The sequence below is a fragment of the Python bivittatus genome, unplaced genomic scaffold (assembly GCF_059951505.1).
Source record: "Python bivittatus isolate LINGU-HERP-01145 unplaced genomic scaffold, Pbiv_v1 ctg000850_np1212, whole genome shotgun sequence".
In the NCBI taxonomy this organism is placed as follows: Eukaryota; Metazoa; Chordata; class Lepidosauria; order Squamata; family Pythonidae; genus Python; species Python bivittatus.
The window spans coordinates 7,548,626-7,575,772 of NW_028277112.1; the positions used below are offsets into that span (position 1 = coordinate 7,548,626).

Genomic DNA, 27,147 nt, shown 5'->3' on the forward strand with positions numbered 1-27,147 from the left:
AAGTTCTACTGTTTTATTGATCAGCTTGTGAGCCTTCTGAATGCCACTCTCTAATATTTAATCCTGGGTTAGGTGGCCCTTGAACTTATCCAGCACAGCAGCTCTTATTTCTGATTTCAACTAATACCTCCAAAGTACATTTTATCCCATGGGGTACCAGAAAACCCCCAAAATAAAAGCTTTCCATAAGGCCAAAGAGGCTCTACTGATAACAAGAATATGAGGAAACCCTGTTAGAATCACAAGACTCTTGCTCAAAGGAGGAATCTAAATTCTATGTATCCCTGACAGTTATCTAGTTTACATTTGAGAAAATCCAACAAAGGAGAGACCATCACCACCTTTCTGGGCAACTGGTTCCATTGAGGAAATGTTGTTACTGTAAAGAAGCTTTCTCTAACATTCAGTCTATAACTTAAATCCATTAGGGCTGTGTATACTTCTGGAAATTAAATAGAAGTGGTTCACATTTTGTGCAAGCACATTATTTTGGTGCTCTTCATTAAAGCAGCTTGTTTTTCAGGTTCCATACAAGCCTGAAAAAAGGACGGTGTTGCTGCAAGGAATCTACTCATTAAAGTTTATGAAACTCTTAAAGCAAAAAAATGCTTTTTGATTTCTTTTTCCTAAGTGAAGTATTTTGCACTTGTTTCAGTGAAATTTCATTATTTTCATGCCATGTCTCTTTGTTCTGAATTTTATTTTTGCCTTCTAGAGTAAAAGTAATTCCACCCAATTTTTGATCATCTGCAATTGTGATAAGTATTTCCTCCAGTTTTTATTAAGATATTAATAACAATAGTGAACAGCAGTGACTAAACCATTGTGACTTCTGGTAATTACTACATTGTTTTCAAGGTGCTTACAGGTCAATCTCTTCATAGTCTGTACTAGAATTTTCCCAGATATCAACTTCAGATCAACTGATGTATAATCTATCACAAACCATATTTGTTTGCCTCCAGTTTTCTGGCACTTCAGCAGTTTCTAAGATGTCTAAAACTAATGTATAAGGGTCTGACCACACCACCAGTGATTCCTTCACTAGTCCAGGATGCAATACATCCAACCATGGAGATTTAAACTCATACACAGTAAACATGCATTTCCTGATTATATTTCCATCAGCTTTGTGTTTCAAAGCTAGTCCTTTATTCTGCTTTTCACAATTGTCTGGTAAAACACACACTTTCTTATCAGAGAAGACAGAGTCACAATTAGAATCAACAAGCTTTGCCTTTTTCAGAGTTTCCTGTTAGTGTACTGCCTTCTTAATAAGCAACTGATGACTAGCTCTTCGTTCTTCCTTCTCTTTTGAATATATCCAAAGCCCACTTTGATATCTTAACATCATTTGCCAACGTTTAGCATTCTTTGCTAATTTGCTCCATGAACCCAGTTCTACATCCAACTGATTTTACAGAGAAAATTCTAAAATATTTGGGTTGTAAAAATGTTTACCTACAATATTCTGTTTTTTAAATGTCAGGTTTGTGCATTTGCATACCAACTGGAAAGAATAAATAAAAATGAGTTTTAAAATCTGTTATCATCTAAAAGCATATACAGATCCACTTCTAGTCAGTACATTCTTTGTCTAACTACTATTATGAACTTACATTAAGATGTAAAATTATAATGGGAAATACAAGGTTGAAACTAGGTTTGTTTTATATTCAATTTGGCTTGTTCACAACTGCCTTTCTCCAAAGTAAAATGGAAAAATCTAGTGTTTAAGGATGAGACTAATACATAAAGTCTAATCTCAAAAATCCAAAATTTAAACAGAGAACATTTCTTGCTCACAAATATTTTCCTGTTAATTTGATCAATGAGTGACAATTTGCTGATATAAAGGAACAAATATGGAGTTATATCCTTTTGTTAGTTGACTGGAGAGAACAACACTTGAAAGATATTACAGAGATACCCACACATGCATTAGTGTTTTTTTTTCCTGTATTGTGCAGCATCTTCTCTATCAAGATGTTATGGAATAGGAGCCATAATAGTTAGAGGCTTACTGTGAATAATTTTCATTGTTCTTTGGAGACAAAGTCAATTAGATTCACCTTTGACTGCAGTGTGGGGGCAGATCACAGGTAAGTAACCTTGTGGAAATGGTTGTTTTGATGTTCTTTCATATGGATTTTTAAAGCATGTACAAATCAAGGACCTGTACAGGATATGTGGAGAAGTAATGAACACAATCTGTTTGCACAAGCCTTGTCTATCCTTGCTCATTAGATAAGCCAGGTCAGGATTGGGCCCAGAAAGTAATTAATGCCTCTTTAAGTGAGGGATATTTTCTCATTTGCTTAAAGGAGACTGCTAAATACTTTATACTGAAAAAGCTTCCCTCAACCCTGAAAGTCTTTGTAACCACTGAAGGTCTCTAATCTTCCATGCCTGGATAAGATGAATGGCAGTGACATTTCATCTCCAGAAGCATCTGGAAGAAGCTGATATCTAGACCTGTTTCAATTAATGATATGGTATTATTTTGGTCACTTACACCAGAAACCAGATGAGAGGAATGTAATCCTACTAATTCTCCACGACTTCTAGGAAACCTTAAATACCATTGTCCATGCTATCTTTTTAGATAGTTTGGCGGGGTTGAAGTAAGCATGCTACAATATATTTTACTAGAGACACCAACAGGTTTCACACTGAAATGAGAGATTAAGTATGTTCAATAAGCGCGACTCATTGCAAAAGAAATTCTGGTGCCAGTTAAAACAGAAAACAAAAAAACTATGCTTCTACTGTTGGCACCTGTTTTATTCCTATAGTGAGATATACTAAAGGGTTTTCCCTCCAGTTACCAGAATTAAATTTATGCTCTCACCAGCAACTACATTTGTGAATCTTGGTGCCAGCAAAAATATTTCATTTATTCAATTTACAGTCAAAGACCAAAATACAGAAAGAAAAGCAAAGGAAAAGAAAAAGCATGTTTTGTTGTTTAAAAGTCAACTAAAGGAAAAAGAAAAGACAGTAAGCAGTTATGATTTTTTTTTAATCCAAGGGCGAAGTATTTCTCTTGGTGGATCAGAATTTGGCTTCTGATCTTAAAAGGCAGCAAAGCAGAATTTGGCCATTGCCAGAGATGTAAGATTGCACTGGTCAGCCAGCAGTCGTTGAATATAAAAAAAAGGTTTGTATGTTTTGGGAAGTTGACTAGAAGAGGTGCAATGTACCTGTTCCTAATATCTCTGATGAAGGGGCAGTATAATAAAATATGGCTCAGGGATTCCACTGTGTTCAATCTATAAGGACATAATCATTATAAGGGACTCCTGAACTTCCATCCCAAGACAGCAATAGGCAAAGCATCACAGCAGGCCAGGGTGAGGATCCTTCTAAATTAAGGTACAGTGGAACCTCGGGTTACGAACGCCTCTGTTAACGAACTTTTTGGGTTACGACCAGCTCCGGTCACAAAAATTTACCTCGATTTGCGAACTCCGCCTCGGGGTACGAGCAGGATACGCGGCCATTTTCCCTCCTGTGACGCGGTCCGCGGCCATTTTCCGCCCCTGACACGTGGTCTGCGGCCATTTTTCCGCCCGACACATGGTCCGCGGCCATTTTTCCGCCCCTGACACGTGGTCCGCGGCCATTTTCCACCCCTGACACGTGGTCGTAGGGAGGGGGACTCTCCCTCCAAGCAATAGCCGCCTCCCTGTCCTCCGCGCCAGAACGGATTAACGGTAATTACACTGAACCTTATGGGAAAATTTCCTTCGGGTTGCGACCAATTTGGGGTGCGACCAGAACGAATTAAATTCATAACCCGGGGTTCCACTGTATTATTATATAGTTCAGGTGGCTCGCTGGTTTCCACACAGAAGCAGAGCTGCTCAAGAGAAGATATTTAGGAAAGGAGGTGGTGCTAGTTTACCATTCTATATCCAATATACATGAGTTTATCATTTTGGCTGCCTGATTATAGGTTAGCGTATGAAGGGCTAACAATTTAGTTTTTATATAAGACATTTGTCTGTGTAATTTTGAAAAAAAAGTAATGAAAATATTTTTTTTAGCATTAGATCAATAATCTGCAATATTCAGCCAAAAAATACAAAGAAAAACATGACACATACTTTGCTTCCTGATAAGGTACTTTTATAAACAAAGGTATCCCATGGTCATGGAAGTCATCTTTGTGGGACTACAATCTTACATCTACTCAAATGTAAGCACAACTGAGATGAGTAACTCATTCCCAAGTAAGCCTTAATAATTTTCTTCATTTGACATACATAAACATTCTGATAATTCTAACAGTATTTTCATAGAGAATGGAGATTAAGAGAAGACAGATCACAATTTTCAAGGGCATCTCCGTTAGTGCACTTCAGCTCCTTCATAAAACATAAACAGGGACATTTATGTAGCACTAAATCACCACTACAGTACATATTCTAATGATCCAAAGAAATACTCTTTAACCCATGGATCACTGCAAAACTTCAGAGCTAAACCCATGTAATCAAGATTTTGTGACTAGAAGTGGCATTAATTAAACATTTAAATTAAAAACTAAACCACTGATTAAACAAAGTGGTGGAATGACAGACCAATGAACTCCGCTTATAACAGAGTAGTGTTCTGTTTACTTGTTTACTTCATTATAGGCCAACTTAAGTCATCAGGAATTGCCCTGAAATGTCATGGGCATGAGGCACAGGGACTGCAGACAGAGGGGAAACATGGATAATCAAGAGGTCCTGTTACTGTTAAGAACTACAGCTGTTGATAAACTATTGCAATGATAAGAAGCTAAATGGTGCAGATGTGGATATGAACTATTCTAACATATATTATCAACAAATACTACATTAATGCCAATGTGAACTAAGAAAAATATACAGTTCTTAAAAATATACACTGAGCAATATTTCAGAGCATGTATTTTGAAAACAAAAGTTCCCAAGTTATCAAGTAAAAGATCTACTAGAAAACAGGTATTGTTGGGAGAAACTTCTGCTGAAGATTTTAGAGAACTGTTTCAGGCATCACAAAACATATTGGTTATGTCATCTGGTTACTGACTGATCTGAAATTGATTTAAATTTGTTAATATATGGATCAACACAGAATAACAGTGAATCATTATGAGAGGCTCAACAGTAGAATGAGACTTATAGTAAACAGTAAACAAAACAGCCTCATAGCAGTTCATGTTTTTTTCTCTTGAACATGCAAAATATACTATAATACTATTCTAACATATTACAAGCAGCAGGAAATGGTATTCAGCTATTAGATGACAAGATGCTCTTATGATTCAGAGTTCTTTTGCTCCTAGAAAAAGTAAATTGATTTGGGATAGAAATACTGCCTCACCATATTTATGTTCCCATCAGGCAAGAAACTGAGATAATAACTTTCATCTCTTAAGTGCCAGACTAATTAGAAGATAAAATGATGATTTTAAATGCCAGGTATATTAGTTCAACAACAACAACAACAACAAAGTGTTTCGAAAGGAAACTTCATTGAAGAGATCTTATTAAATTTCAACAAGCAGCAGCATGTTACTTTGTGGTATGAAGTGAAAAACTGGTGCTGCAAAGAAATAAATGCTGACAAGGTACAATATATTACCAAGCACAAGTCACTTCTTCAGGGAAAAAGGGAATACACCCTATATGAGTAATTGCTTTCAGACTTTTGTTGTGAATATACAGTAGTGTCTTTTAAAAACTTGATTTTTCTGTTAAAAAACTGATTTGAATGAACAATAATTCCTCTAAGTATAATCTTGTTAGGCTATAGGAAGAATAAAAAAAGCAAGCAAAACAACATCACAGCAATTTAAAGACACTACAGTGGTACCTCGGGTCACGAACGCTTCTGTTCACGACCAATTCGGGTCACAAACAGCACCGTTCGCAAAATTTTGCTTCCGTCCGCGAACTCCGCATCAGGTGACGAACAGGATCCGTGGCCATTTTCCCTGCCGTGACATGTGGTCGTGGCTTCCTGTAGGGAGGGGGACTCTCCCTCCAAGCAATAACTGCCTCCCCACCCGCCTTCCTGTCCTCCAAGCCAGAAGTCGCCTCGAGCAAGGTTAGCATTCTCTCTCTTCGTACTGCACTGCACTGTATTTTGTTTCATATTTTTGTGGTTTAAAAAAAAAATACATATGGTTCAGAACAGATTAACCGTAATTACATTGAACCTTATGGGAAAATTTGATTCGGGACGCGACCAAAATTGGTTAGCGACCAAATTCGTAAGGGTCAGAACGGATTAACTGTATTTACATTGAACCTTATGGGAAAATTTGATTTGGGTCGCGACCAATTCGGGTCGCGACCAGAGTCACAGAACGAATTAAGTTTGTGACCTGAGGAACCACTGTACTTATAGAAGTGTAAATGTTATTTATGACAGCTTCATTCTCAAGAAAGATCATTAGAAATAAACCCAAAACAGAACAACAGTTTCCATACAATTTGGAATATATATATTATAAAACTAATCAAATATAATGGAAGTGAAATTTTTCTTTTCAAAGAAATTAATTATTAGGAAACCATCATCACATGGATAATAGAATTATGGATGGCCTTGAAATTTATTATCAGAATAGTATCCTAGAAAAATACTTATAAATGGAGCCAGTTTGGTGTAATGGTTACTGTGCTGGTCTAGAAACCAGGAGACTGTGAGTTCTAGGCCTCCCTTAAGTATGAAATCCAACTAAGTGACTTTGGGCCAGTCACTCTCTCTCAGCCCAACCCACCTCAGAAGGTTGTTTTTGTGGAGAAAATAGGAGGCACAAGTATTAGGTATGCTCGCTGCCTTGAGTTGACCAAATATAAAGGCAGGATATCATCATCATCATCATCATCATCATCATCATCATCATCATCATCATCATCCCCTAGTGAGGCACTACCTTGATGTGGTTGTGGGGCTTGTGTGTTCCAAGGAGGATGAGAGCTATGCCAGAGGTTCAACCATACTGGACAGATCTCATCAGAGGAAGCAGATGAAGAGTGTCTCTCCCATAAACAATACAGTGAGATAAGTTACAGAAACCCATACTGGATCAGTCATTGCCTGGGTCAACAAAGACTGCGCTAGGTTTTCTAGTTCCTGACATCTGGTGACAAGTGGGCTATAGGAGTCAGGACTGTTGGCTGAGCAACCAGGGCCAGCAGCTGCAGAACTACTAGAAGAAAAGTTGTTAACCCATAGCAAATACACAAAGACTGAAAAGAAAGAAATAACCATTTGCCATTACAAATCAAGTCCAACAAGAAAAGGATATCTGAAAAGAATGTACCAGTTCTGGAAAGAACAACATCCAGAATCAGAAGTAACAGAACAGAGGCTAGCAGATCAACGTCAATTTGTAACATGAAATAAAGTATTCACAGAAGTAGAATTGGAAAACTGCAAAGGTATACACAGGACAAAGAAATCAAAGCCTTGCTACAAGTAGCTCAGATGGTAGAGACTTCTCCTCAGAAAGAACAAAGCCCTTTAACTAAAAAACAAGAGGAACTGAAACAAAGAATAACTGAGCATCTACAACAGCACAAAAACAACAGAATAAAGTTGCCTGCATTGAAGCTTGTTGCAAAGAAACAGCACAAGTATTAAAAGATGCCAATACTGTAATATCAAAGATAAGCACCAGCTCACTGCAAGAAACAAACCAACTGATGTACAGCATGGCTGCAGTTATAACTGAATACCTAGGATGCAAAATCAATAAACAAGAAAAAAAGCCAAACAGTGCACTACCAAAATGGAAGATCTATGTCTATGAATACAAAATTGTAGACAGTTTTAATAATGTTTGAATTTAAAAGATGCTTGAGAGGAACAGTATGTATCAGTCAAACTGACTGTATAGTCTCAGAAGCTGAGTTGAGGTTGGATACATGTTTTTGTTTGAACAAAAAAACTTTATACACATTCATAGAACTAAGGTAAAGAAAACTTTAGCACAGAGAACGGCAAATCTAAGATGCCATCTGATCATCTCCCAAATATGTTTACCATAATTGTTATCACTTCCTAGACTATCCTGATTATTTTCCCTCCATCAACTTATTATAATCAACTTGTTTTCAGGCTATATAAAGATGAAAAGGATAGATGAAGCGGAATATTGAAGTTTGCTCCAGGGTAAAAATGTTTTTCACCAGAATACTTGACCCAATAGATACATTCAGGGCAAAGTATGTTCATGTGGGCAAGGCAAGACTAAACAAGAAACTAGTCATTTTTGACTGAAGCAAGAATAGGTCTTTCCAATGTAATCATTTTCCTCAACTACTCCATATTATATGGAGGTCTTCTTTTATCAGGACCTATATAGTACAGATGAATCCAAATTGTATTTAGATTGCCCTGTTATATAACTCATGCTAAAATAACAAATTACTAGAATAATCATAATTATAAACCTAAATTAACATAAATATAAACTCTATTATACAGAATCAGGGTTAAACGTTTCTACAGAAATACAGGTTCAACGTGATCCATAGAGGAAGATGCAGTTCCAGCCATTTAGAATGCAAACAGTTTAAGATGTTTTCACTCAAAATCAATGTCTCTGAAACTTGTCTCTAAGAGAGCATACTTGATTTTCCTCTGTGGTGTTCAGGAAAAAAAAAATTCCCTGCAATTTTCTTCTTGCATGAGCTATGTAAGATGGCAGAAAAAAGATAATAACTTGTTAAAAGAAATACAAATAGTTTTGCAATTAAACAGCAACTTGATTAACTGCTCCATATTCTACTATATTGCATTGGTTCAACAAGAAGTTAACAAAGAAGAATAATGCAATAATGTTCTGTCACAATGTATTATATTCTGTGCTTTCAATTGCCCAGTGCAACAGTTTCATAGTGCTGCTTAACCAAAAGCCCAACAACATCAAGGAGCAATTCACCACCCAATAGTGTAGCCTAGACTAACCACTGCTTTCTCCAGATGCCCTTCCTGAATGATTATGCAAAGCACTTCTCTGTCCAGAACTTGAACACCAAGGCAAGCCCATCTCCTTCATGATCCAGGCCCTTCAGCTCTCCGGTAGACAAATAAATGTTCTTGAAAAAAGGATCTTGGGTTTTTTGAAACAATGACAACTAAGATGTAAGATATGCAATGTTGAAAACTATTGTCCTAAATTACATCACATCTTTACCAGGAAAATACCATGTTTCCCATGTTGTGAGAGGCTTCCTTTTAGAATCAGCTGTCATAACCATCAAATAACTAGCTCACACATTTAAAAACACTGCAAAAAGTACCATTCAATGGCATGGTTCATACATCAAACAAAGCCACAATTCACAATTATTGGACTCACACATAATCATAAATTGGAAACCATGATTTACAATCAGTTTGCTAAAAAGAATGGTCAGGTTTGCACAAACTTAACAAATGTATGATGTTGTTTGAACTTAGCTATCAAGAGATCTGGGCAATACAATCCAACCATCTTGTAGCTACCTTGTGAGGACATTTATCTGCCACAAATGAGTATAAGGTAAAATCAACAAATCTGGGGTTAGCTAGATAATCTTTGTGGCAGCAGGATTTGACTACTGGCATAGTTTGAAATCTTTCATTTTTATTTTTAATCTATAACTGGTATAAATTGGCAAACCTTGGGCATGGATATATCAGAAAAAAAACCCCGACCTTATTTTTGGTTGACTTCTAATCTAATAGGTCTGAGTTTAGTCAAATTTGGTACTCAAATAAAAGATATAAGACCTAGAATTATTTAAAGTTTTTCAAATTAGTAGAAGCAATATATTTTATTAAACAATATGTTATTTGTCAGATTCAGCCGGCATGGAACGGCAGGGCAAACGCGCTGCTCAGCTTCGCAGAGTCAATTTCACCGCCCAGGCACTAGCAGAGAAAAAGGGGAAGTGAAGCCGCGAACTGATTATGGACAGTGGCTCAAACCGCAAGCGGATACTTTGTATCAGCGCGGCTTCCCTTGGGTGCTGCAAACAAAGGAAGCGCAGAGGCTCGGAAGCGAAGCAATCAACGAGCGAGCGATCGAGAACTCCCGGCTTTGCATGCAAACAGGCAAACACAACAAAGACAACAACAGCACAACCCATAGACTGCAATCAGAAAGACAAAAGCACCAGACTGAATCTGCCATTTGGGCGAGGGGGGATTACTGCGGGTAATCTGTAACTAAGCAACAGGTAAAGCGCAGGAACGGGGAAGCTATAAAATACCATGTAAGCTATGCCAAGCCAACCCTGGCTTTATCTGTACTTACGTTATGCTTGAGTAAACTTCTTTGCTGAACACACGTGTCACGAGAATTTCTCTGAGACGAATGGGGTAAACCTTACATTATTAGCAATAAACATATTGCTTCTACTAATTTGAATAACGTATTATTAACTAATTTGAATAACATATTATTAACTAATTATTAATAGTATTATAAATTACAAAGAAAAAAGAAACAAACTGAACAATGAATATAAGACAAAGAAGTTTAGGTTTTTTTAAGTAGGCTGCCCATTAGCATAGCTTTTACAGAAATGCAATTGCTGCTTCATATATAAAGTTTGTAAGACCAAAATATTCCAAATGCACATTTGTAGAATACTTGCCCTCTGTATCAGCTTGAAGTTCTTCCAAATACAATTAACAATTATTTCACACACTGATACAAACTCAATAGTATGTAAATTAGGCTAAATGTTACAAAGTTGTTTGGGGGGAGAGAAATATTGAAAGTAAAATCTAATTTAGGATAACTGATGATTGGCTCAGTGATCACTGCTTAATATAACTTCTAATTACTCTCAGTTTCAATAATTTTGGAGAAAAAATCACTGGATCAAGACTATCTTAAAGACATGTTTAATATTTTTCAGTGTATTTTCTATAAAACAGCTCTCTAAGGAACAAGACCAAATAGTTATTTTTCAAGAAAGAAAACAGGAGAGAAATGAAAAACTCATACAAGAATTTAAAAATACCATATCACCAACTATTTGTTTGAGGCATGTTTTCTAATACAGACCCCATGTTGAAAAATGTTAAATCAAAGCCAGATTGCAAGACAATATTTACATGTGGGAAATAAGCTTAAGGTTTTCATATATATCCCCTATTGAGATATAATCCAAATAAAATTTCTCTTAAATCCAAGGAGCTCTTTAATTTTATTTTGGGAGAGCTTTTGCTATTCTGAGACCATTATTACAGAATACTCTTACCGTTCTTTTCTGTTGTGTACCGGGATCTGTGCCTAGAATACAGTGTGTGTATATATTTTTTTAAATTATAATTATGAAGGCTCAAATAATTTGCTTCATGATTTAAGGAGGCTCTTGCTGTGTCATGAAAAGGTTTCAGAATCCAAAGTATAAATACTTAAAACACTATACCATAGATTGCTAAGTATAATTAAAGCTGGAGGCAGCAGTATGGGGGTGGAAAGGTACTGTATGGGTATACAAATGTACCACGTGTTGACTAGAGACATACAGAATTCCCAACATTAGAAAACTATGTTTAGAAGCTCTTAGGCCTTCCTTTGTTTAGAAGTTAATGGAAGATGATAGGTTAAATACTTGGAAAGTATATTTGTAAATAATAAATAGCAAGGTAGTATAGTAATCAATATTTAGTCTGGAAATTGTAATTGCTTGTTTTGTGATTTTAGATTACTCTTACAGTGATATTATCCTAAGTTCTTTCCATTTTGATGCTTTTACCTTTTCTGCATAAAGATAATTTTTAAAAAATGTTGATATTACGTATTTATATTTTACTGATCCATAACTTTTGTAAACATAAGTAACTCGTTACTTACAATGTAAGTAAATAAATGCTTTTAGTTACTTAAATAAGTAAAATCTATATTTTAGGAATCATGTAAACTTTATGCTGCCCAAATTCAGGTAAGGCACCTCAGCATTAACCAGATAACCACTTTCAACAGCACCATAGTGCTTTAATGTTTGTGCAATTTTGAATATATTTTAATTTTGACTGCTTTGTTATTCAAACTAAACAGTGTTACTTTTTGAGAGCCAATATTGTTTAACTTTCACAACTTCTAAATGCAAAAGTAGTCAAAGCAAGTTCCAGTCTCAGTTAGTGCATGATGCTGCCTGCATTCATAGAACACTTGGCATAATATTAAAGACACAGAAATTGCATTACTACAATGTACAAAACATGGCCAGTCTTACCTATGGACTTTTTTTTGGGTAAAAAATACTGTTTGTAATTCAATGACTTTGGCACTTCAATACCAGAATTACATATATTGGGTAAACCCAGTAGTTATGTAGCAGTAACTGGGAGTCAAGTACATTGGTCCATTTTTTTCCATTTAAACTCCACTGAAGATAAAATGGTACTGCTTCAAGAATTATGAACGTTAATGTTTTAATACTAAATTGTGGTTCTATAACAAAGACGAGAACTATAACAGGGAACAGAGAACAACATAAACATAAGCGTGACTTATTTAAGCAGCTTAAATAAAAAATACTGGTCCAGAGATGCTCATTTTTGCTGAAGGTTTTCAATGCATATCATGCTTTCTGAGCAAAACCTTTCCCTTGTTCTAGAGCATCCTTCTATCTCCTAGAAGAGTCCTCAGATTATCACTCAAACTGCTCGCCTCACCTGATAGACAGTAAAACAATTCCATTTATCCAACTATATTAATTATTATCTAGCTAAACATTGGTGGAATAAACAGAGAACATGTGCAGAATGAACAGCCCATTACTTTATTTTTTTTCCATGGAATTCTTGAGCACACTTTTCATTTGATATCTATCACTGGTTTTAAAGTTGCATAGCTCTTATTTACGATGAGCACTGCAGAATAGAAATACAGTAAATGAATCCTGAATAATTGTTTCAGAACCATCAGCAAAAGCTCTAACCGTCAGCTCTAATTATAGGTTTGCTTGCCAATTCAATCTTGCTCTATAATATGGTAGCCTTTAGTTAACAAGACATAGTTATAAACTAAATTCTAGCTATCATACAAAAGATAGCTTACATAATAGTAACATATAGATAACAAGTCCAGTTTACCACTAAAAGTTCAAATGGTACAATTACAAGTAGTCCTTGCTTAATGACAATAGGGGTTGTAAAAGTGGTTGGCAGGCAGGGTGGTCATTAAGCGAGTCACCACATGACTGGACCTGATTTTAAGATAGTCATTAAGCGAATCATGTGGTTGCTTCCCTAATGGACTTTTTATGATGGTCATTAAGCGAATCATGTGGTTGCTTCCCTAATGGACGTTTTTTGACAGAATTCACTTAACGACCATATAATTTGCTTAATGACCACATGATTCACTTAATGACTACAGTGATTCATTTTACGACCATCATAAAAGGTCACAAATAGTGATCATGTGACCGCAGGGGGTGGTGTGAGAGTTTGCAATGGTCATTAAGCGTGAGTACAGGTTGCTAAACACTTTTTCCGAGGCCTTCATGACTTTGAACTGTCATTAAACGAATGGTCATTAAGCGAGGACTACCTGTATTCAGACATTATCCATAGTTCAGTTAAATTTACTCTGACTTCTAACCTGCCAACAGGTACTATGCTCACTCTCATGTACTCTGAGTTTCATTTTCAGTTTGAAGCACTGCATAACCCTACTTGTTATACAAAAACCTTTAGTTGATTTCCAGAAGTAGGATAATTTTCTGAACACCACTGAAAATAAGCTTACCTTGAGTAGTGTTATTTGAATGAGCAAAGCCAAAGCATCCAAAAAACTGTAATGATTTAATATGTTCAAATAGGATAAGAAAATGGTGTTTCTAATATGGGAACTCTTTCTGCCTCCTATAACAAACGCAGTTGGTGCAATTGAAAAAACTTTTGAATAATATTAAATAAAAAACTGATGAGCAACTAGAACAAAAAATATTGACCACTGAGTTTAGGTCCCAACAGCATACATTCAAAAACCAAGTAAGTAGAAATGAACGCTGAACTAATTCCATGGTTCATCAAACATATGCAATAATACGTTGATTCTAATGGCTCTGAATGTCTGGCGAGTTATTAAAGTAGTGATTCTGAAGAGTCAGAAAAAGAAGCTATTTTTTGAGGCACAAACTAACTTCAGTATCTTCAATAAAAATGATACATATTTTAGTTATAGGTAACAAAATATAAAGGCTGTTATTTTTCTAAGGCATTCACAATTCACTATATTTAATACTGGAAAACTAGTGAAATCAGATGAGATCATAAGAATTCTGAGATCCGTTAAAGAGAGACTAATATAAAATACATATAAAAAGTAAAGTCTCCTTCAAGTCAAACTTGACTACTAGTGAGTTAGGAAAGATCCATGCAGTTTGCTTGAAAACAGCATGGAAATAATTTCCTCTTGACCTTCTATTTCAACTTCCCTGTGAAATCTACAGCCCCAGCATTTCTGGTGTTCTCTATCCATTACGTAATCAGGAGCAAACCTGCTTAAGCTTCCATGTCCAGGCAACGTTAGCCAGCTGTTGCCACTTGCTGAACCCATAATCATAGATATACGTTTTAAACATTTTGAGCCTAGCTTTAACTACCTTAAATATAAAATGCAACTCTCATGCCTTCTGCAGAAGACTCCACTGCTAGCTTTCTTTCTTTTTTCTTTTTCTTTTGCAACAGCTGATTTCACATGCTCCCTATGTCCATAAAACATAAAATCCTTCATTATTACTAGAAACAGTACTCCATCTGCGCTGACCCATCTCAGCAACATTATGGAGTAATTGCTCTCTGGAATAGCTACCTCAAGTGTGCTTGATTTTAGCTGTATAATTCTACTGCTTTTATTAAAACAATTGGGAGTCCAAAATCCTTGTCAATTTCCTGCATACTACCCAGAAATTATAATCTACTTTCTGCCCACTCTCAATATGTTCTATTGAATTGTATACAGTTGCCTTCCCTTTCCCTTTACATCTTGATAGGGGTACTACTGCCTGACAGATTCACATGGTTCAATCTATACATTTTTGAATATTATTGGTTTCTATTCTTAGAAAGAAAGAAAGCTGTATAGTTTTGATTTGCCAAGATAGCAACCACAGCATCTAATACCTGTCATTATTTGTAAATGCTTTTAAAAAAGCACTGTTTTGGGGGGAGGGGGGATACAGCTCAATAAGATACTCTGATTTTTTTTCTAAATACAGGTAGTCCTCAGTTTAAGAACAAGTTCTGTTCCCAAGATCTGTCCCTTAAGTTGAATTTGTATGTAAACTGAAACAGTATTATTGTATAACACTGTATAAGTAGTATTGTGTAATGAACTTGAACCACTGTGTATTTAACTCGAATCATTGTGTACTAAACTCAAATTTTGCTACAATAGACTCTGTTCTTAATTATGGGCCATCTGTATCCCAGGTATTCTTAACCTGGGGATTACCTGTAATCAAATAAAATTAAGTATAAATTAAAAACCAAGAAGAATAAACGTATAATCCAACTATCTTAATCCATCAGGAACAATTTCAAATCTTTTTAATTGTCCCAATTATGTATTATTTGTTTAAAAATTAAGTACTTTAACTTAAAAAGTTATGTGTTTATAACCACATGAACACCCTTTGGCCAGGAAGGAGTGGTAGGCAATAGTTATAATAAATATTTAAATCCAGAGCTTTGCTCTGGCTTAGGGTTGACTTTAATACAGTGTGAGCTTTTACAAGACTGGTAATGGAATTTGTTAAATTAGAGAAGCTTCCACTCTTAAGTTCCAATTTATTAGCCTTTAGGGCCAAACTCTCCTACCCACTATCCAAATCAATAATAATTGGATATTTTACTTAGCATATTTTTACAATAATGCTAGAGACATATTCAAAGGAATGCTTAAAGACTGTCAAATAAGAGGAATGGAAAAGAGAGGAAGTTAAAATCCATCAGAAGAATAGCAAGAGAGGCAAGACAAAAGGAAAAACCATTAAGTTTGCAGAACACTTACTTCTATTTGATTCATAAAATATTAAGAATGACTGTTCTAGTGATGAAGAATGGATTTATCTTGTGAAAGAACATCATCAAAAAATGATTAGGAGCCACACTGAATTACAGATCTAGTAGCAAAAGAATCCCTAGGTAGATAAAATGTATGGTCAATTATCTGGATCATGTTCTCAATTCTAATTCACACCAGGAAACAAACTATTAGATATTGAAATGCTTTCACTGTAGCATGCAAGGGAATATTAAAAACTCTTATTTATATAATAAATGTATATATAGGTAGCCCTTGCTTAACAACCATTCATTCAGCAACCATTTGAAATGAGGATGGTGCTGAAAAAAATGGACTTACAACCTGTGCCCGAAGTTATGGCTGCTGCAGCACCCCTATGGTCACATAATCAAAATTCAGGCACTTGGCAGCCCACCCGCACTTACGACTGCAGGGGCAATGCAGCTCCCACCCACCCACCTATGTCTCCCCATCTATGCCCTTTTGGCCAGTCTGCACAGCGGTACTCAGCGGCAGCGCTGGGTCTGAAGTAGAGGCCCAGGGCCTTCAGTAGTCTCAGGCAGCTACCACTGCCCCCAGGCCTCAACTTCTTGCAGTGATTTGAGAAGACTTCATTCTCCAAATCACACACCCCATTCCTTCTCCAAATATTGCACTCGTTCTTGTGAGACCTGGGGAAAATCAGAAGGTTTCCAAAAGATCACGGGAATAGGGCACACGATTTGGAGAAGGAATGGTGCAAGCAGCTTGGAGAATGGTGCAAGCAGCCTTGGGGAAAGGTCCTGGCGCAGCCAGCAGCTGTCTCACATACAGTAGGGTCAGGCTGGGTGCACCTCGTCAGCAACAGGAGGAAAACGGTGACGGTCAGCTGGGCATGGCACAGCACTTGGAGCGCAGGGCAGCAGGGGCAATTGGGGCTTTGCGCAATGGTGCTGGAGTGGCTGGCTATGATGTGGGGCTTGAGGTGGCATTTCTCAGTGGCAGCTGCGGTGCTGGGGCTGAAGTAGAGGCCTGGGAGCAGTGGTAGCTGGTTGAGACCACTGAAGGCCCTGGACCTCTACTTCAGCCCTAGCCCTGGTGCTGCTGCTGTGTAGGGCAGCCAAAAGGGCATAGATGGGGGGGAGACAGGCAGGTGGAGGGAGCTGCAGCATGCCTGCAGTTGTAAATGCTGCTGGGCCAGGCTGGGGCGGCTGAGGTTTCCTGGGGTGTGGCAGCTTTGCGCTGTACTGCAGCAGCCCCCAACTCATGAGCTGCCTGCATCGGGCCTCCCCAACTCCCCTGTGGCACCTCCCATGCTTCTTACCTGGGACTCCCTCCACTTAATAACCCATGATTCTTGGTTAATGATAGCAACCAGGAGTGTGGTCACTAAGTGAAGCGGTCATGTGACATCTTGTTTTACAACCGCATCGCTTAGCGATGCAAATTCCGGTCCCAATTGTGGTTGTTAAACGAGGACTACTTGTATTTATATAGTTTTCAAAATCTATGTAATAATGTTTATAGGACTTTTACTGTAAATATCTAATAAAGAGTAAAGCAAGACTAAACATCACATTTATTATAGACCCACATGTATTTTACAGTTTCTATATTTGGTTATAATAGATACATCAGCTTTTTACATAGAACAGTAAAAACATATCCAAAAGAAGGTGAAGCAAGGAAAACAGGAATTAAAACCAAAGTGCCATGAGGATTAGACCAAAGATCTATCTAGTTCTGAATTCTGTATCAACATGGGAAGTCCACAAAGATGAAATGAGTGAATAATTACCTTCCTGCTCACACTGTTTCTGAAACTAGAGGTAATATAGAGCCACTATAGAAAGCAGGCATTGATATATTTTTTTCCTCCATGAATTCTTCATGAATTCACTTGTAAAGCTAACCAAATCAACTTCCATTATTACTGTTGCAGATTTCATAATTTAGCAATCCACTGTATGATATAAAGTAGTTCCTAAATTATTTTAAATCCTTTCCCATTCATCTTAACTGAATGCTCTAGAGGTGGGAGTATTATGTACACCACCTTGAATTAAAATAAAGGTGGGATATAAATCTAATAATAACAAATCTGCTATCCATCTGCCCATCCATTCTTAGCTCACAGGCCATACAAAAACAGGTGGCAGGCCAAATTTGGCCCACAGGCCAAAGTTTGCTGACCTCTGTGCTAGGCCATGGTTACTGAGTAAAACACAAATACCTGTGCTCATGCAACATACTAAACTGTAAACTATAGCATACAATAATTGGACAAATACAATGGACTGAACCACAAAATTGTAAGATAATCTTGGCTTACCATATTGCATCAGCCCAGCCAACATCTAGCAATGCTTGCCATAATATTAAACCATACTGTGCTTATGTAGTTTTGACTTGCTGTATTGTATGAACCTCATCAATTATTGATTTAATTTATCGAAAATGTGTAAGCAAATAGTACAGTGTTTGAACTAACCCAGTCTTTCAAAGTACATCTTTAATTTTCTTATTAACACCTAGCTACCACCTCCCTAGTTATTTTCTGCTCTTCATATACTTAAATTTTTACTATGGCCTTTTATTCTTAGTTCTTCTCTTTAGCTGGCCAACACTGAATTTCTCAAACAAATTAACATAGCTCATTAACCATGCTGAGAATATATAGATTTAATAGATATGTCATATATATTCCAGCTGAGCTGCTATATTTGTGGTTTGGAACAACCCCAAGCCATTCTGGAAAAATCTAGTTCTTCTGAATTTCCTTTAGTCTTCTTTTTACAAAATTCCTCACATTCTTCCTTTTGAAGTCCAATGTGCTGCACTGGGACTTTGGCAGCTGTCCAGTTACATGTAAATTATCACTGCAGTTACTATTTCCAACTGATTTAGCATTTATATCTTATATTCCAAGGCATCACTTGTAATCAAACCTAGAGTTACTTCCACTGTTTGGTTTCATGAGCTATGTGTCAGGAACAAACAACACCATGATAGCTAACACAAGCTACATAGCAACTTCCTTCCCTAACTTAGGCAATATGGAATTTATATGGGTGGCATATAAATTTAATAAAATAATAATAAATTTAATAAATAAATAAGTTAATTAATTCTAGGAACTGAAGTCTACACACCTAAGGAGGCCCAAGTTGAAGAAAGCTGCATTATAGCCAAAGCTTTCTATTATTTTGCAACAGCAAACTAATGACTTATTCCTCTGGAAATTTTCTTGTGTACTTTGGTCACACCTGTTACGTCTAGAAAATCTAAATCAGTATCCAACTTTCCTTTTTTAGGGAAGATTGTTGAAAAGATGGTTGCGCAACAGCTTCAGAGGATCCTGGATAAAGCAGATTATCTGGACCCCTTTCCCCTTTTTTTGGGATGGAAACAACATCAGTCTCACTTCTGCATGACCCTTGATGAGAGTGCATCCATCCTTGCTCTACTTGACCTCTTGGTGGCCTTTGATACCATCAACCATGGTATCCTTCTGGACCAATTTCAGGGTTTGGGAGTAGGCGGCAATGTATTTTGCTGGTTCTCTTCCTTCCTCTTCTACTTATCTAATATAATTGAGAAAGCTGTACTCATCCATTACTATAATATTTTCTCCTTTGGATGGTACGCTTTTGTTCTCCATCTATGACAACCTCTAATTTCTTGGTATGATACAATGGTGCCATCTACAGCATCTGATAAATTGATACTGAGAGGCCAATATAGACAATTTTCTTTCCTTCCAAAGCCTCTCCCATATAATCTTTTCAATACATTGATACAACTGATGAAACTTAGTATGTACCTTTGTCAATTTAAACACAGGGTTATTAGGTAGATCAGTTTAGCTACCAATTTCCTAATTTGCTGACTTGAGACAGCACTTTGCTTGACTGGTCAAAACAGTCTGTCCTTCTGACAAGTTTGGCTTTTACTTATCCTTCGTATTTTATAAAATTGAGGCTAGTGCTCAGGAGAAAAGAAGCAGCAGCAACAGCAAGGGCAGCCTACCTATCACCATCCAAGCAGGAAGCTCATACAAACTGTACTCAACTATTATCTTTGCAATTAATTCTGAGTATATGCTGAAGCTCCCAAATCCTATTCAAGCAGATAATAAATAATTGGTTTAGCTAGATTGACTCCATAGATTTTATTGGAATACTGTATCTGACTGTTGCCTTCCCTTGTTTTACTGTATTTCCTTTTCCACAATAGATTTCTTTTTGTATCCAGAGATTCAGCTTACTTAGAGAATTTCTCATTAAAAACTTCCCCATGAACAATACAGCATGGTTACACAGCTACTTCTTGTGTTTCAGGCTGGCGTGGCTTGTTGTTCTCTATTGCTGATTTTCAGCAGGAAATTCCAAAGCACTTTCTTTTCTATTTTTCATAGGGCTAGGCTGAAGGGAGAAAGTCCAAGAAGTAGAAAGACTAGAATGTACCAGGAGATTCATCCTGACAGGCAACTGCATATTGTAATTATCTTTTTTACTGCAGAAAGGGGTCTGACAGTAGGTTTTAAAATTACATCCCATTCCCAGTTTATAATCCTATCTGCCTGAATGCTTAGATCAAGGAAACACATCCTCAGTACTAAATACCTTGGTCTGATGAATGTTACCTACAGTGTTTCTACAGAGGAATTTAAAGAAAGTAATCTATTCCATTTTATGTTAATGTGACTATCTGGAAAGTAACAGTTGATTACAGCTGCTGAAGTTATTCAGGACCTTGGATTTCATTCAGTACCTGTTATAAGATTTGAGGTATATTAGTTCTTGAATTTAAGTATTTGGATAGTAAGGTTTAAATAACATCTAAGCCTGAAACCTGAGACCTCCTGAGAATGAGAAGGATATAATTCACCTCTGTAATTGTCAGCACTTGCTGGAACAGAAGAGATGGCATGTGAGAGAGTGATTTTGTAATGCTGGAGAAATATAGAACACCTCTTCCAAAAGAGGGGTGGTACATGCAAGCATTTGTCTATATGTGAGGTTGCTTAAACTTGAGAAGCAATGGAGTCTCCAGCTCTTATAGATGCAAAGTCAGATGTAGGAGAATGAACAAAAACTGCATGGGACCCACACAGAGAAAAACTAATCCACATTTATTTCAAACTGGAATACCACGTAGATGACTTGCCAAATAATGTATCTTATTTTCAAGATGTTTGACTTTTACCTAACATGCTCATATTTCTTACAACAGTTATGTTACTATCTGAACAGAATCAGATTTTTAATTTTCCATGATTAACACTATTATGTACTAACTTAAATGGGACTGCAGATTATTTATTCAGGATAACCAAGCTAACAAAATATGGGGAAATGAACAGTTAAAAAACAGAAGGCACAGTATCATCAGGTGTCCAAACAAATTTATGCAAGGCAGAAAAATATATACATCCAGTGAACTGCAATCAGTACTAAGACTGACAGTTTCAAGAATATGCTAGCAAACCCTCGGCATGTTCATATTCTTGGAGACTATATTATAATTTTATAAGACATTTCTCAATAGTAATAATAGCAAAGGTTACCCTAAAGAAATTAAAAGAAAACATCCAGCCTAATAGATATCTCTGAACTCTTACTGCATAATCTTCAAATCCCATTGATTTCAATGGAGAAAGAAGTAGTTCAGCATATACTTGATTCTCTAGTACTGATATGTTTAATCATATCTTAGCTGTGGTAAGATTACATCTCATTCACCTTGCTTTGTTAATAAAATTCAATGATTTGATCAATAACCCAGACATTCTACTCTAGACCATTGCCTAGTGCTTCAACATCTGGCAGACAAATACCCAAGCCACTCTGACTTGAATCTAAATGCAGGCTTTATTGACTTCAAGGCAGCTTTTGATAATATTTCAAGGGCAAGACTCTGGGACATTGTGAGCAGATCCTATATAGATAAAAGATTCTTGCTCCTAATTCATAAACTGTACAATATAACCGGCCTTAGAGTAAGATGTAACTGGGGAGGGGACCTTTCTGACTTTATTCAGACTGTCAAGGGGATGAAATAAGGTTGTATTTTAGCACCATTGCTTTTTAACATATATATCAACTCTCTGATTAAAACCCTTCAGAGAGCTGATATCCATGCACCTAAATTAGCCGACAGACACCTCCCAATTCTACCCTATGTTGATGATGCAGTTCCTCTCCTTGTCTTCTGTAGGCATGAAGCGAGCCCTAAGAATCCTGGCATCCTACTGTAATGAGGAACAATTAATAATCAATTATGATAAATCTAAAGTTTTAGTTTCCTCCAACAAAAGACAAAGGCACAAGTGGACCATTGATTCCCATGAATTAGAGCAGGTCAAATGTTTTAAATACTTGGGCATAGTATTTCAGGCCTCCAGGAAATTAATAGCCCAGGTAAATTATGCCACTTCTACTACCCAAAAGAGCACACAAGCAATAACTAAATTTTATAAGCAACAGGGTACAAATTACATTCCAGCAGCAATCAAACTGTTTATGGCTAAAATAGTTGCCCAACTATTATATGGGATACAACTTGGCCTATATACAAACTTAAGGGCTTATAAAGCAATTCAGTCAAATTTCCTTAGGACTCCGTTCGGTACCCGAAAAAGCACCCCTAATGCCCATGGTTGAGGGTTGAAGCTAATGTGCCAAGCATTAAGGCCCAGGCCTGGATCAGGATTCTAATCTCAGGATTCAGAATCACATTTGACCCTCCTGGCCTGATGCCTCTGCTGTTGCCAGACAGCTACCAATCTTACTGGCAATCTGTACTTGCATAGAAGAACTTTGCAGTTTTGGTCTCTCTCCAGAATATTTAGGCCAATTAACCCTGGAAAAGGCCAAATCAATAGCAAAAGAAAGAATTAGGGACATTGATCACCAAAATGAGATCACCAGTGCTCCTGAATTCTATCACCAAATGTTATATAGCTGCAAGCCCTCTACTGTGGGGTATCTATACAATCTAACCCTAAGCAAAGATAGATGGGCCTTCTCCAGAGCCTGCTTTGATGCCTTCCCTTCAGCACTGCTGGCAGGAAGATTTCATGGGACTCCATATTTACAGAGACTTTGCCCTTGTGGATCCTTGCTAATGTCCTTTTACGGTGTCCTTTTCATGATGCCCCAAGACGTGCTCTGATCTCCCCATTCATCTCTAAATTTGACAGCCATACTGTTAAATTTTATGTTTATTACTTTTTAAGGGATGCTGACTCAACACTTACATACCAGGTGGCCAAATATCTTCATCATGTTATACAACTGCATAACTTTTAATTAGCTATGTCATTTTATTGTTTTCTTCTTTCCCTGATAACAAATTGTTGTACTGTTTATTTTTACAAAGTATGGTCAAAGATCATAATAAAGATATTTGATTTGATCAATAATACTTCAACTAGTTTTCTTTTTAATGTAAGCTCTGTTCTTTGATTTAAATGCTAATACTAGCCAGACTGGAGTTTGCTAAAGTACCTGTTGACAAGCCACAATCCTTCTGGGAGAATGCCCTTTGGACAGATGAAACAAAATCTGAACTTTTTGATAAGTCACAGCAGCTCTATGTTCACAGAAGAAAAAACAATGTTTTTCAAGAAAAGAATACCATCCCTACTGTGAAACATGGAGGAGGTTCCATAATACTATAGGGTTGCTTTGCTGCCTCTGGCACTGGGTACCTTGAATCTGTGCACAGCACAATGAAATAAGAAGATTATCAAGGCATTTTGGAGCGAAACATAATGCCCAGTGTTAGAAAGCTCTGTCTCAGTTGCAGGTCATAGGTCCTCCAATAACCCAAAACACACCCAAGAATGGTTGAAAAGCAAACACTGGACTACTCTGAAATGGCCTACTATGAGTCCTGATCTGAATCCAATAGAACATCTATGAAAAGAGCTGAAACTCACAGTTGGGAGAAGGAACCCATTAAACCTAAAACAACTGGAGTAATTTGCTCTAGAAGAGTGCCAGTTGAGAGGTACAAAAGTTTCATTCAAAGTTACAGGAAGTGCTTGATTGCCTCAAAAGGGTGTGCTACGAAATATTAGATTAGGGAAACCAATAATTATGTCCATTCCATTTTCATTTGTTTTATTATTTACCAGAAGTCATATATCAAAAGCAATGCTATGGACTATGGAATAAAGAATGGTGGATGCTGTTTACTTGTGTCAGTTTTAACTTACTTCATGGCAAAGTGGAGGGGTACCAATACTTTTGGCCGTGCCTGTAAGCACTTATGGAAGCTTACAACTATAAAGCAACATACAAAATAGAAAACACAAAAGCAGAATCAATATAGTTAAAATAAATTAATAGTGCCAAAAGCTTGGCAAAAGAAATGCGTTTTTGTCATTTTTCTAAATTCTGGTAAAATGTGTGCTAAATACATATCCCGGGAGGTAACATTCCATAGCCTGGGAGCCAACCAGGAGAAGGCCCTCTCCCATATACCAGATACATGAAGTGGGGACAACTCTCCCCCAACCCTGCTGATCTCACTAACTGGGAAGGTTCATAATGAGAGAAGCAGCCCCTCGGATACTCAAGCCCTAAGCTGATTAGGGCTTTAAAGGTCAACATCAACATCTTAAATAGTACCTGACTGGCATTCGGGCACTATTTTGGTACAGACATCATGCAATCTTTGCTGGTTCAAAGCCTAGTCACTGGATTTTGCACAAAGTCAAAATTCTGGACACTTTTCAAGGATAGACCACTTAGCATAGTCAAGATGGTAATTCAGATGTGGATAACTGTTGTCAAATCTGACCAACTTAGGAATGGTGGTGTTTGCCATTGCCATTGTTTGCAAATCCAGTGACAGCTGGGAATCAAAAGTACTCCCAAACTATGAACCTGCTATCTGTGGGGAAATGAAACTGCATCTAGAATAGGCTTTACCCAAATCACCTAGGCTTCACCCTGAATCTAGTTTTCTTTTTACCAACAGTACCTCAGTTTTGTTTGGATTTAGTTTCAGCTCCTTTTCTCTATCCAGCCCATTACTAAAATTAGGCCATGTTCAAGGATACTAATTTCTTTCTTGGAACTAGATAGTAAGCAATAGCAAAGCTGAATGTCATCAGCAAATTGATGGTACCCCAATTCAAAGTTTTGAATGATTTCCCCAAGTTTCAACAGCACAGGGAACCAGGCGGAGCCCTAAGGGTCACCAAAGGTCAACAACCTAGATGCTAAATAGAAGCCCCCTAGTATTACAATATTACAATGGAAAGGACTGCAAGTATTACAAAACAGTACTACCAAGGCCCAACCCTGCCAGACTGCATTGAAAGATTACATGCTTTGTTTATTTCTATGGTGATCAATACAGAGGTTCTTCAGCCTTTAAGAGTATGAGGTGAAAAACATAAAGCTAGATTTGAATCGGCTAGAAGGAAAAAATAAGAGATGTAGAATCTACATACATATATAACTGAGTTGCTGAACCAGAGGGCCAGGCAGCTGGTTTCTGGCCCAGGACATCACTACAGCAATCAAAGTAGTCTTAAGTGAATGAAGCACTCATGAAGATGAAGCACTCATAGAAAAAGGGATTCAAATTATCAAAAAACACTGGAAGCTGTGAGGCCACCATTTTATTAATAACTTTGCCCCAAAATAAAATATCTGAGACTAGCCTATAATTACATAGATTCTCCAGAATAATAGAGGGCTTTTTCAGTAAAGATTTTATAACTGCAGATGGAAATACATCCTACGCCCAAAGAGACAATGCTCACCTCCCTTAACCAAAGGGTCAGTCCAACTTGGACAATGTATCAGCTAGGAGGAAAATTTAAGGACTGAGTAAGCAGGTATTGGCTCTTATCTCTCCAGATATCCTGTTCATATCCCCAAGATCTACAAGATGAAAAGAATCCATATGAACCATTACCAAGCTTACCTCCTATGACCTGTCCAAACACTGGAGTCCAAGTCAAGGCAAATCCGATCGACTTTGTCTGCAAAGAACAATGAAAACTGCTCACAGCGAGCCTCCGACTGTTCAGGCTCCCCAACCCAACATCTTGATGGAGGAGATGCCATACAGTACGGAAAAGCATTGCTGGTTTGTTCTGTGCAGATGCAAGGGAGCCAGAGAAGTAATCCCTCTTTGCTGCATCTACTACCACAGAGTAGGATTTCAGATGGGCCTTAAAAAAGGCACCATTTTGTCTCATCACAAGAATTTCTCATTTGTGTTTCAATTCTTTATGTATCTGCTTCATTGCTCTCAACTCTCTAATAAACCAAAGTGATCATTTAGCTGTTAGAGGAAACAGAGCACTTAGAATGGATAATGTCAATCACCTAGACCAGAATTTCAACAGTATCATGGAGAAATGAGGTGGGAAATTCCCCAGGTACATTCAGGAAGTCATTGGATCCATCAGGCCCCTGGGTCAGACCATTTTAACTTCTTATCCCTGCAGAGGTTTATAGCTGTTGCCAGCTGTTGCCAATCTTAACAGTATCCCCATGCTGCCCTGGCTACAGGTTCAGCAACAAACAATCTGACTTCACACATTGTTGGATGCAGTGATTGGTCAGTGACCTGGAACTTCTATATAATTTAAAATCTATGTCTCTTGGTATCACAATTCCAAGGACATTTATCCTTTGGTTTTTTGTTCGTTTGTTTGTTTGTTTAAGTTGCAAACTTCTAGTTCAAGCTTCTAAAATACTGTTGGGCAATAATCAAGACTGACTTAACCAATCAATCAGTAGTTCAGGTTGATTTAAACGATTGAACAAATAATTCATACAAATTCTATATAAATGTGTAACTCAAAATCTGGAAGACCAATCAAGCAACAGCATAAAGGGAATTGTATTAATCCTGCTAATGATCCTAACAGTTAATGAAATACATTTTTGCTGAAGTCCTTTTCCATTTTTTGCTTTATATAATTAAAGTTGGGTCAAATTATGGCAGAATGAGTCCCTTCCCTGGGAAATGTGATGGCTTCTTTTGAAATACATATGCTCAACTGTGCTTTTAACAGTTGGATCTAAGGATCACCTAGAATTATGTGGTTGCTAGTTTCTGCAAAGTACCTGATACTGCTATATATCTGTTACAGATGTCTCTCTTTT

At 37.1% G+C, this 27,147-nt stretch overlaps 1 protein-coding gene across 11 annotated transcripts in view; it reads right to left on the reverse strand.

Moving 5' to 3' along the window:
• Positions 1-27,147, reverse strand: part of SSBP2 (single stranded DNA binding protein 2) — a 163,202-nt gene that overhangs the window by 68,073 nt on the left and 67,982 nt on the right. For 2 of the 11 annotated variants that reach the window (XM_088130508.1, XM_088130511.1), the window contains one exon: positions 25,955-26,012. The exons of the other annotated variants lie outside the window; for them this stretch is intronic. The gene's annotated coding sequence lies outside the window, so the exon portion shown is untranslated. Of the gene's footprint in view, positions 1-25,954; positions 26,013-27,147 lie in introns of those variants that run through there. 11 annotated transcript variants of the gene reach the window in all.